The sequence below is a fragment of the Medicago sativa genome, chromosome 3 (assembly GCF_051527215.1).
Source record: "Medicago sativa cultivar Bolivia chromosome 3, Bolivia_mono, whole genome shotgun sequence".
Taxonomy (NCBI): Eukaryota; Viridiplantae; Streptophyta; class Magnoliopsida; order Fabales; family Fabaceae; genus Medicago; species Medicago sativa.
In genome coordinates, this window is record NC_140751.1 from 21,720,986 (window position 1) to 21,726,854 (window position 5,869).

The window sequence follows — 5,869 nt, forward strand, 5'->3', positions numbered from 1 at the left end:
GGTCGTTTGAAATTAAAAAAAAAAATTAACACAATGCTTAGTAATAGCATAGTAAATCAAGTTTTGTTGATTCTTGGATTTGAACTTAGGACCAAAAGAATTTGAGGCTCTAAAATTGACCAACTATGCAAGATAATGATTATTAATAAGTCATATTATATATTTATAGTTAAGTCCTCGTGAGCTTAGCTCAATTGGTATGGATAATGCATAATATATGCAAGGTTCAAAGTTCGAACCTCGACCACCACAAAAAAAAAAAATCAATCAAAAAAAATATTTAGGGGGATTAGTCACTTTAGTCCCTGAATACATATAAATTGCAAAATAGTCCCTGAATGTAGACTTTGTTAGTCAATTTAGTCTCTGAATGCAGATTCCGTTAGTCACTTTAGTCCTTGAAATTGACCAACAAAGTCTACATTCAGGGACTGTTTTGCAATTTCTCTGCATTCAAGGACTAAAGTGACTATTCCCCAAATATTCATAGCTAAATTAACTTTTTAAGCACTTTTTTAATCCAAAATCTTGAGGCCTAAAATCCTTACTTAGGTGGCTTAACCTTGGGCCAACCCTGACTACGATAAACACCTAAAAAAACATATACTATGATAAAGTATATTTGGCAAATAAGATTAAAATAAATATTTTATAGTGTATAATATTGTTGATATTGTGTATTATAAAGAATATTATTTTTCATATTATAGTCGAGTAGTTTTATTTTCGTGGGACATATATATACGTGTGTGTGTGTGTATTATTACTAGCGTTTAGGCAGACACTCTATGTCCATCTGACTGCTCATTTTATTGTGATAATGTGTGTACATTACGAACAATAGTTTTTATGAAATTTTAATTTAGATTAAAATTATAGGTATATATATTTTACACTTTCATTGCACTATTTATTGTGTTATTTTATCCTTTAAAAATATTATTTTAAATTTTAATTAAAAGTATTATTGACAAAAGTTTGGTTACAATTTGAAAGTCACAAATGTTTGTACTTGTAAGACATACACGTGAGAGTCCATCTTTCCGTTAGCTTGATATAATTTATTTCTAATAGCTTTATCTTTTTAATCCTATTAATTTAAAGATATTTTCTTTTATTTTATTTTATTTTAAAAAATGGAATCTCAACCATTATTATGTAGTTTAGTGGTGGTGGGTTGACGGTTCAAAAAACTTTGCACATACGACCAATCAAAATATTTTATTTTATTTGAAAAAATGGAATCTCAACCATTATTAAGGAGTTTAATGGTGGTGGGTTGACAATTCAAAAAACTTTACACGTATGACCAATCAAAACATTCTATATTGTCACGTAAATTAAAAATATTAATTGATATAACAATTCTAAATATTTTGAATGGTTATATGTACACGTAATAAAATAAAATAATTATTTATTTCTATTTCTCACATTCCCTTCTTTCATGTTACACGTTCATGATATACTAACCACACAATAATGATTATATAATTTATATCTTTTATCTTTCATGGCCTTCTCAAAATTTAACCCCACCCACTTATCCTTTTTGTTTTATTTTTTTCTTTTCTTTTGTTATCTCCATCGATACAGTAGAACACAATTTGAGAGCCACAAAAACTAAGCCCCTTTCTCTCTTCATAACCACACCACCACCATACTCCTTTCCATGCATTGATAGGAGAAATTAAGACCATTTTCTAGTGTCTCTTCACACAAGCTTTCCATTGAACTAAATAGAGCTTCATTTTGAACACATCATTTTCACCCTTATATCTTCTTCGTCGCACACTAATTTGATAGAACCACCGTGTCGAAGTTCGTACGGCGTTGTGGTAATCTTCAATTCAAGGGTAAGTCTCCTCCTTCCTTAAATTGCTCAGTTTATACTTGAAAATCAAAAAAAATCTAAATTCCTAATGAACCCTAAATTTTATTTTCTATATAATCTGAAATTGGCTTTGATCTTGACAATTTTTGTGTGACTTGGACTGTTATGTTAATTGAATGTTTATCTTATCTCATTTATGCCTAAAAACTGAGTTTTTTTATTTTATTTTATTTTGTTACTCTAATTTTCCCTTTTCCCTTGAATCTAAAATTGGATTTTTCTGGGTTATTTTTATACAATAAACAATTTCTATTTTGGGCGTAAGTTTATGAGCTTGGGTATTTTGGGTTTGTTGATAGTTGCTTAAAAGTTGTATAACATTAACAAATGTATTAGAGGTTTTAGTTGTGTAGGATTAAGTTATTTTATAACTTGTGGAATTGTTCCTAGTGTTGATATGATAGCTACATCATGATTTTTTTTTATGTTGAAAAAGATACTGATGTTGATGAGTTTGGTTCAAGTGTCAATAATGTCAAATTTGGATAATTTCTCTAGTCTTAATGTTAATGATGAGGAGTTTAACATGTGGATTGAGTGTTCACCCCCAATGACTTGTTAATGGGCATATTGGGTTCTTCCTAACAATTTTCTAATAGGAATGAGCAGAAAAAAATATTCCTACTATCTAGATGTGTCGTGGTGTCCGACACTTGTTTGACACTCGTACTACATGTGTCAGACAAGTCACGTAAGTGCCCAAAATAAAATAGTTTTTTCCTTTACTTTGACACTCCTTGAACCGATGTCTGATACCTATATAACTAAATTAATATATATATTTTTTAGGGAACTAAATATATATGCAGCGGTGTGCCGGTGTCCTTTGTTTTTTTTAATAGTAGTGTCAGTGTCTTGTCAATATCTATCCTTCATAGATTCTTCATAGTTCATTTTTTCTTTTGCAATTTTGTGGGTCTTAACTATCTTGAAGTAGTTATAGAGTAATGTGCACCAACTATTTAAGATCTCATTAAGAGATAACAATTTTCTCAAGAAGAGGAGCAAACAATTATGCGTCCTTATTTAATCTTTAACCGAAAAGTATGTAAATTTATTCCTGATTTAACATTACAATTATTGTTTTCCACAGTTAAAATTGATTGGTTCAATGTAATGTATTACCATAATCTTGTATTTGAATGGTGAGGCTATTACCTTCTGCAAATCGATCTATATTTAATTTTGTAGGTTGCATTGGCCTATGCTAATTGAAAAAGTGAGTAAGATTGTTTCTGGACTGCTTGGCATCAACTGATATTCTTCTATTTGACCTTATTTTTTTATGTTGCAGACAAAGATGCGGAGATTCACAAGAAGATATGGTTTGGAGACTCGGAGAAAATTAGACGAGTTTAATTGGAAAAAGAGTATATTGTAGTTTAATTAATTTTAACTATCATGACTGTTTTCCTCATTATTTATTCTTTATTTATTCAAGAAAGAATTTATTCAACACTTGAAAAAAGCCTTGGTCTCATTAGCATGTTGAAAGTCTTGAAGTTTAGGTGTCAAAAGTCTACTATAAGTTGAAGTGTGTTGTCAATCGATGATAATTTTGATTTAAGATGTAACCACTTCATTAGACATTTGGATGTTATTTTTGGCATGTACTTATTAAAAAACTTGTATAATTTCAAGATTGTTGTTTGAAGTATTTGATGTATTCAAATTGAAAAAAAATCAAATTATTGTGTGCATCTTGTATGTGCAGAATCAAGGGCCAGGCTACTATTATTTTGAAAAATGCAGCATCACCATAGGATATATGGGGGATACGCCTGTAATATAAATTTTTTTTTTTAAAAAACCCTTGTTGCCACGGTTTTTCATTGTGGCTTTAGGAATAACCGTGGCCTAAAACAGTGACTGCAAGCCGTGGACAAAACAAAACCGTGGTCTAAAACGATTACCTAATACGTGGCCTCTTCATACATTTAGGCGACGGTTGTAGCATTTAGTGGCTTAAAGTGAAATAACCGTGGCCTATACGAATAGGCAACGGCCGTATATACCACGCACGGATATCCGTGGCGTGTTCGTTTTGGCTACGGTATTGACGCTTATAGCCACGGTTTTGTGACGTTGCCTAAACTGAAAAATGGTGTAGCGATTGGATAAGGCTCAACCATGTTACGACCTTTTTAGTGAGTAGGGGTGAAACATGAGTAAAATCCAACTATTAACATGAAAATTTACTTACCCTCCATTCTGGCCGAATTTTTTGAAAATGCTAAAAATCAACCATTAGTCATCACAAACATACAAAACCACAAAATAAACAATAATTCGTCAAGAAGTTATGCAAAAAACGAGATAAATGAGTTCTTTTTATATATGTCGTCAATGAAATTTTAAATGTTGCCAATAACATTCTTAATTCAAAATTATTAATTTCCATGAAATTAATTTTGGCCCTGAAATAGTGGTTGGCCTTGTTGAGTATCTTATTCTCAACAAACTCAGCCTTGACTAATTTGAACTATAAGTAGAATAGATAATAAATATTTGTGACCCACGAATAAATACTAAATATTAATAATCATATATCGGCATTATTAATTAAAGTGACTAATAATTATGTAATAACATTGTTATTTTTTACATTATTTTTGTCAAAGAGATTTAAAGGTGGGCAAAACATTTCTTAAAGGAAAAACAAAGTTCAAATGAAAAACATGACATCTAAACTATGTTGGCCTCCTATTATTATAATCTATAATTTGCAGCATTCTAAAATTATTATAATAATTAAAAGGAAAATGATAATTACAAATATTGAGGGACTAGACCAAAACCCAATTAAGGATAAAACCTGAGTATTGGAAAAAAGTATAGAGCAATTAAACAACACAAAGATAACATAAACATAGATCAAAGTGCATAGGATATTATTAAAGTAAGAACATTATGACATAAAAATAAATTATATGTAACATAATTATTATACATACTATAACAGTTACATTTTTAAGCACACACAAGTGAAAGTTACGGAATTGCAAAACGGCTCTTCTTCAGGAAATTTACACCCAAGTTCTAGCATATTTTCGAAACAATCAAAGTGATATTTGCATTTCATAAGTGATGTTCGCACTGCAATGTCAAATAACAAAAAAGTATTTTCATTAAAGGAGTATGAAATATTATGTTATGTCTAATATAAATAAGAAAATGAGAAATAATGTCAAAAATTACTTACTGCCATCGGTTACCACGAGATATAAAGAAAGAAAGATTATCAAAGCATAAACAAACTTTGAAATGTGAGTCATTTTTTCTTCTTTTACATGTAATCAGTAAAAAATGGATGAAACATTTTATAAGTAAAAATTTATTGAATTGATGTTTTTTTAACATCAATTCAATGTTTTTTAACACTTAAGAGTTAAAAAACTGTTTATTAAATTGAAGCTAGATCGGTGCGTCAAGTTTATCTTTTAGCTCACTCAATTAACCAGTTATACTTTGATCTTGAACAATTATTCATTAGATTTTTTTCCAATTGTACGCGTTCTGTTTTTCTTTCTCACTTACAGACTTTATTCTTTCCCTAATTGCTCTTCTCACCACAATCCTACTCTTTTCCTTAATAATTAATTATTTCTACTAATAATAATATTTCTCCCCCACTTAGAAAAATACCTATTTAATAACTATAACATGTATCTCACCAATATAACATATATTAATAATATTTCACATAGTATTCTAATAAATCAATTCAAATAACAATTATGAAAAAGTGGGCGTTACAATATCTGGGTGGCGACCTACTGAAAGCAAGGGTAGGACTTATTCTGAATGATCCTTAGGGGTCATCATATGTCAAGCTAGTGACGGTAAAGAAGCGCTTTGTGGGAGGCAACCCACATGTGTATTTCAGGTAGTATTTCTTAATTTTTATTGCTTTCAAAAAAATCAAAAACACAAAGATTTTTTGCTGAAACAAACAGAGGAAGAAAATTTTTTGCT

The 5,869-nt window shown here is 29.8% G+C and overlaps 2 long non-coding RNA genes across 2 annotated transcripts; one reads left to right on the forward strand and one right to left on the reverse strand.

Annotated features, from left to right (window-relative positions):
- The first annotated feature begins 1,529 nt into the window (after positions 1 to 1,529).
- LOC146936365 (uncharacterized) lies at positions 1,530 to 3,551 on the forward strand. The gene is made up of 2 exons (XR_015033169.1): positions 1,530 to 1,856; positions 3,189 to 3,551. It is a non-coding gene; the product is annotated as an uncharacterized LOC146936365 (long non-coding RNA).
- A 1,213-nt stretch (positions 3,552 to 4,764) lies between these two features.
- Positions 4,765 to 5,238, reverse strand: LOC146936366 (uncharacterized). Its single transcript, XR_015030570.1, has 2 exons — positions 5,097 to 5,238; positions 4,765 to 4,990 (listed from the first exon to the last, which is right to left on the reverse strand). It is a non-coding gene; the product is annotated as an uncharacterized LOC146936366 (long non-coding RNA).
- Between the last annotated feature and the right edge of the window lie 631 nt (positions 5,239 to 5,869).